Raw genomic sequence first — 6,029 nt, 5'->3', positions numbered from 1 at the left:
TAACAAAGGAGATAATAGTGTTAGCGTCATCAGTGCGGGTAGAAATTGCTTCCACCCATTTAGAAACATAATCTACAGCTAACAGTATATATAAGAAACCACCAGAGTTTGGGAATGGACCCATGAAGTCAATGCCCCAAACATAAAAAATTTCACAGAATAGCATAATCTGTTGGGGCATCTCATCCCTCTTGGATATATTACCAAACCTTTGGCATGGGAGACAGGATTTACAAAAGGTAGCAGTATCCTTAAAAGGAGTGGGCTACCAGAATCCACAGTTTAAGATTTTTCTAGCTTTTCTTTGAGGGCCAAAATGTTCTCCACTCTCAGAAGAGTGGCAAGCCTCTAAAATGGACTGGAATTCTGATTGTGGCACACACCTTCTAATTACCTGGTCAGCACCACACCTCCATAAATATGGGTCATCCCATATATAATATTTAAACTCGCTTTTCAGCTTGTCTCTTTGATGCTTAGTAAAATTAGGAGGAAAGTATGGCTAATTAGATAATTAGCTACAAGTGTATACTAAGGAACTACTTCGGATACTGTGTGCAAGCTATCAAATGGAAAAGCATCACTGATAGGAGTAGAGTCAGTCTTGATGTGCTCAAGGCGACTCAAGTGGTCTGTCACTAAATTCTGGTTACTACTCCTGTCCTTAATTTCTAAATCAAATTCTTGTAGCAACAGTATCCAACGTATTAACCTTGGTTTGGACTCTTTTTTAGCTAATAAATATTTTAGAGCTGCATGGTCTGAGTACACTACGACCTTAGTACCAAGTAAATAGGCTCGGAATTTATCCAGAGCAAAAATAATAGCCAAAAGCTCTTTTTCAGTGGTGGTGTAATTATACTGAGCAACGTCTAAGGTCTTAGAAGCATAAGCAATTACGAAAGGATCCTTACCTTTGCGCTGAGCCAGCGCCACTCCTACTGCATGGTTGGAAGCATCACACATAATCTCAAATGGCTGGCTCTAGTCTGGTCCTCTTACAATCGGAGCTTGAGTTAAGGTAATCTTCAGCTGGTCAAATGCATTCATGCAGTCCTTACTCAGATCGAACTCAACATCTTTCTGCAGTAGTCTGGATAAAGGCAATGCTACCTTACTGAAGTCCTTGATGAATCTCATGTAGAAACATGCATGGCCAAGGAACGAATGAACTTTCCTCACGGAGGAGGGGTAACACAAACTAGAAATGACATCTACCTTTGCTGGATCTATAGAAATACCAGTATTAGAAACAACATGTCCTAGTACAATACCTTGTTTTACCATAAAGTGGCATTTTTCAAAATTTAAAACAAGGTTTGAACTAACACACCTATCTAATACTCTAGCTAAACTATCCAAGCAAAGGCTAAATGAATCACCATATACGCTAAAATCATCCATGAAAACTTTCATACAGTTCTCAATAAGATCTGAGAAGATACTCATCATGCATCTTTGGAAAGTAGTCGGTGCATTACATAAGCCAAAAGGCATCCTTTTGTATGCATACGTTCCAAAGGGACATGTAAAAGTAGTCTTCTCCTGATCTTCAGGAGCTATATGAATTTGAAAATAGCCTGTATAACCATCTAAAAAGTAGTAATGGGTTTTACCTGACAGGCGATCAAGCATCTGATCAATAAATGGCAAGGGGTAATGATCCTTGCGAGTAGCTTGGTTGAGACGCCTGTAATCAATACAAACTCTCCATGAATTTTGCACTCTAGTTGTCAGGAGCTCTCCGTGCTCATTCTTTACTGTTGTGACTCCAGACTTCTTGGGCACCACTTGTACTGGACTGACCCATTCACTATCTGAGATGGGGTAGATGATATCTGCTTCAAGTAGCCTGGTCACTTCTTTCTTGACAACTTCTAAGATGGTGGGATTCAGTCTCCTTTGAGGTTGACGGACAGGCCTTGCTCCCTCTTCTAAAAATATCCTATGGTCACAAACTTGAGGGCTGATGCCTACTATATCCACCAAGCTCTACCCAATTTCTTTCTTGTGTCTTCTCAGCACGCTGAGCAGTTGCTCCTCCTATTAGGAAGTGAGTTCCCTTGCAATGATAACTGGGAGCTTCTGATTATCCTTAAGGTAAGCATACCTGAAGTGGGGTAGAAGGGGCTTTAATTCCAATTTCTGCTCGTGGCTAGGCACTTGATCATCTGAAGCCAATGGTTGTTGTAATGTGTCTTCATCTGGTCCATGGGGTGTCCCCACACTTGCATCTTGCTCCATGTGCCTCTCTTCTACTTCCTCTTGGTGAACTGCAGCTACCGTCTCATCAATGATGTCGCACTGAAAGATGGAATGCTCCTCAGGAGGATGCTTCATGGCTTCATCTAGATTGATGCTCACTGCTCTGCCATCTATCTCAAAAGAGTAAGTTCCTGAGAAGGCATCCAGCTTGAACTTTGAAGTCTTCAGGAAATGCCTTCCAAGCAGGATGGATGATGGTTTTCCTGAGTCATTAGGGGGTATCTCTAAAATATAGAAGTCAATAGGAAATGTGAGCCCCTTAATGCTCACCAGCACATCCTCAGCAATTCCAACCACAGAGATAATGCTTTTATCTGCTAAAACAAAATGAGTTGCCGACCTTTTTAAGGGAAGGAGCCTCAAAGCATCATATACAGACAATGGCATTATACTAACACACACTCCTAAATCACACATACAGTCAGGAAATTTCACACCATCTATAGTAATAGTAACCATGCATGGACCTAGGTCACTACATTTTTCAGGTATATCACCTACCAATGCAAAAATGGAACTACCTAGAGGAATAGTTTCTAAATTTGGTAATTTATCTTTATGCATGCACAAATCCTTTAGAAATTTAGCATATTTAGGTACCTGCTGAATGGCATCAAAAAGTGAAATGGTTACCTCAACCTGTTTGAATATTTCTACCATTTTAAGGTTTAGTTCCATCTGCTTTCTGGATTTCCTAGCAAGGTGTGGAAATGGAATAGGAATGGCGCGACTTGCAGCTTTTGCGTCTCTTGGTGCTCCATTCCTTGGTTGAGCTGCTTCTTCTTCAACCGAGTCTTGTACTACATCCTCTTCTTCAGTATCCTCTACCTCCACAACGTCTTCAACTTGAATGTTTTCCCTTGAACTTGGCTCCTCATGATTCCTCTTTTGCAGTGTAGTTTCGGACCTCAAAGTGATGGCATTGATGCCACCCTTGGGATTGGGTATAGGTTGAGAAGGAATTGTACTGGAGCTTGAAGGTTGAGTGTTGTGGGTACTTGACGATCCCATCTGAGAGATGAGAGCTTGTATAGCAGTAGTTAGACCAGTAAGTGTGTTTTCCATGGTTGTTTGTCTTTTTGCCAAAGAGTGGAGCAACTCGTCATTGGGAGAGGATGATGGGTAAGTGATTAGGGGGACCTGCTGTTGGTTGTTCTGAGGCACTTGGGACTATCTTAGATGAGGTGCTCTGTAAGGCTGGTTTTGGTTCTACTGTCTGTTGTTGTTGTTCCACCTCTGATTTTTATTGTTGTCTCTGCCTCTTCTGTTGTAGTTGTCCCTCCATCCTTGGTTGGAATTATCTCTCCATCCCTGGTTGGAGTTGTCTTGCCAACTTTGATTGTGGGTTCCACCTTGGTTGTAATTGCCGCCATGTTGATTGTATCCTTGATTCGAGCAGTCATAGAAATTGTGAGTAGCTACCAAGGTGTTGTGTCCTTGTTGGAGCTACGGACACTCATCAGTGTAATGAGTGTAATGAGCACATATTTCGCATACTCTTTGAGAAACCAACTGTTGACTTTATTGTGGTGAGGGAGGCTGAGGTTGTTATTGATTTAGCTGTATCTGCTTCAGTAGGTTGGTCATCTCACATATAGCCTGTGTGAAGCCAGTAGTCTCACTACTAGAGGAAACCTCTGCAACAGCCTTGGGGTGGTTGTTCCTGTGCCTGTGATTCCGAGTGGACTCAGCTAGGTCGCTGATCAGTTGCCACGCTTCATCTGTGGTCTTGTACTTTTTCAGAGAACCATTACTTGCACCATCCAATGTAGTCTTATCCCGAGGCTTCATGCCTTGAGTGAAGTAGCTGATCAACACTAACTTGTCAATCATGTGATGGGGGCATGCGTCCAGAAGATTCTTGAAGCGCTCCCAATACTCATAAAGTGTCTCTGATTCACCTTGAATAATGCAAGAGATCTATTTCCTTAGTCTATCTGTAACTTCAGCTGGAAAGTATTTGTCCAAGAATTCTCTCCTGAGTGTATCCCAGTTAGTAACAGTCGCTTTAGGTTGGGAGTAGTACCACTCCCTTGCCTTTCCCTCAAGAGAAAACGAGAAGGCAGTTAGCAGAATAGAAGTTTCATCTGCACCATGACGCCTAACAGTAGAATAGGCTGTCTGAAAATCCCTGAGGTGCTTGATAGGATCCTGAGTAGGTAAGCCATGAAACTTGGGCATCAAGTTGATTAGCGCAGTCTTCAGTTCAAAATCTGCAGCCAGATTGGGGTGACGCGCTTGATACGGTTGTAGAGTAAAGTCTGGGGCTCCTGCCTCCTGGAGAGTAATCCTCCTGGGCGCTGCCATGTTACCTGCACGTAAGTCAACAGAATCAGTAGTAGAGGAGCTTGTTTCTTCCTCGAATGCTGCTTCAAATTCGCCTTCAGAAGAGACTGGTGAATTGATAACAACCACTTCACCGCCCTCAGAGGCTAACCGACGCCGAGCTCGCCTAATACGTGAAAGAGTTCTTTCAATTTTAGGATCAAATGCGGCTAAGCTCGGATCAGGCAGCGAACGCGTCATTCAATGAAAGAAACATACAGCTCATGGTAATAAAATAATATAAAATACGTGAAAATAAAAAATATGTACACTAACTAATAATTTAGCACACAATTACAACTCCCCGGTAACGGCACCAAAAATTTGATGGAGGCGGAAATCAGCCAATTAAGAATTTATAATATAAGAAATACGTTGCGAGTATAGTTCTTAACCACCAAAAATCCGCTTATCAATTTAGAAAGGTTGTCACAAAATTAGAATAAAAATTACTGGGAGTATGAATCCCAGGTCGTCTCCCAATGAGTTGACAAAAGGGTGCTATCTTATTAATCAGGAGTTTTCCAAGAGATTTTGAGAGTTGAATGACAGAAAATAAATAATTATAAATTAGTGCAATGAAAATTAAAAGAGATCTATATATTCAAAATAAAAAGCCTTGACTGGGGAATGATTAAGTGGAAGTTCTATCCTTGTTGGAATTTTCTCAAGTGTAGTATAAAGAGGTTGTTGTTTTCACTTAGTTAACCCTTACTAAATAAAGGAAAGTCAAGTGATTGAGCTAACTCTTATTTGCAAATCCTAGTCCTCTCCCTTAGGAAGGACTAGCGTTAGTAAATAGAGAATTAGCTAACAACTTCCAATTTAACTAATCACTTGAGCATTCCAACTCTAGGGTCTCCATTTAATCAACCCCCAAGTCAAGTTGGGAGTCTACTCCATTGACATGAAAATTACTTGCACAGAATTAAAAAGGGAATAAAAGGAAGGCATGATAAACAATAACTGAAAATTAATTAAAAGTAAAAGTAATCCTTTGCATTAATAAATTCTAAAAATAATCCAATTGTAACTCTGAACAAAGATTAAGGATATGGAAGAGTAAGGGAATAAGAAAACAAACTAGAATAACAACTTCAATGGAGGTAATGACTCTTCTCAAAATCCAAAGCAAAAGCATAAACTATAAAAACTATGAATGTGTAGAAAACCAAAAGAAAGAGTGATTTCTCTCTAAGATTCCAATCTAAAAATCTAAAACTATGCTAATGAGAATGTGTGTGGAGTCTCTGCATGTCCCCTGGCTCTAGTCTGTGTTTCTGGGCCAGAAAATGGGTCCAAACTCGGCCCAAAATGGCCCCATAGTTTTCTGTGATTTTTACAGATCGCGCATGTCACGCGTACGCGTCGCTGGTCATCTTCGCGTTTCATGCGTGTGCGTTAGGTACGCGCACGCTTCATCGTGCAAAACTCCAATC

The 6,029-nt window shown here is 41.1% G+C and overlaps 1 non-coding gene across 1 annotated transcript; it reads left to right on the top strand.

The window, feature by feature from the left end:
• The first annotated feature begins 4,092 nt into the window (after positions 1–4,092).
• Positions 4,093–4,200, top strand: LOC148565349 (small nucleolar RNA R71). Its single transcript, XR_015885189.1, has one exon. It is a non-coding gene; the product is annotated as a small nucleolar RNA R71 (small nucleolar RNA).
• Positions 4,201–6,029: the final 1,829 nt, after the last annotated feature.

The sequence above is a fragment of the Arachis ipaensis genome, chromosome B5, assembly GCF_059453495.1.
Source record: "Arachis ipaensis isolate K30076 ecotype BB chromosome B5, ASM5945349v1, whole genome shotgun sequence".
Taxonomy (NCBI): domain Eukaryota; kingdom Viridiplantae; phylum Streptophyta; class Magnoliopsida; order Fabales; family Fabaceae; genus Arachis; species Arachis ipaensis.
Note: the sequence above shows the minus strand (reverse complement) of the source record. Positions and strands in the feature narration are given on the sequence as shown.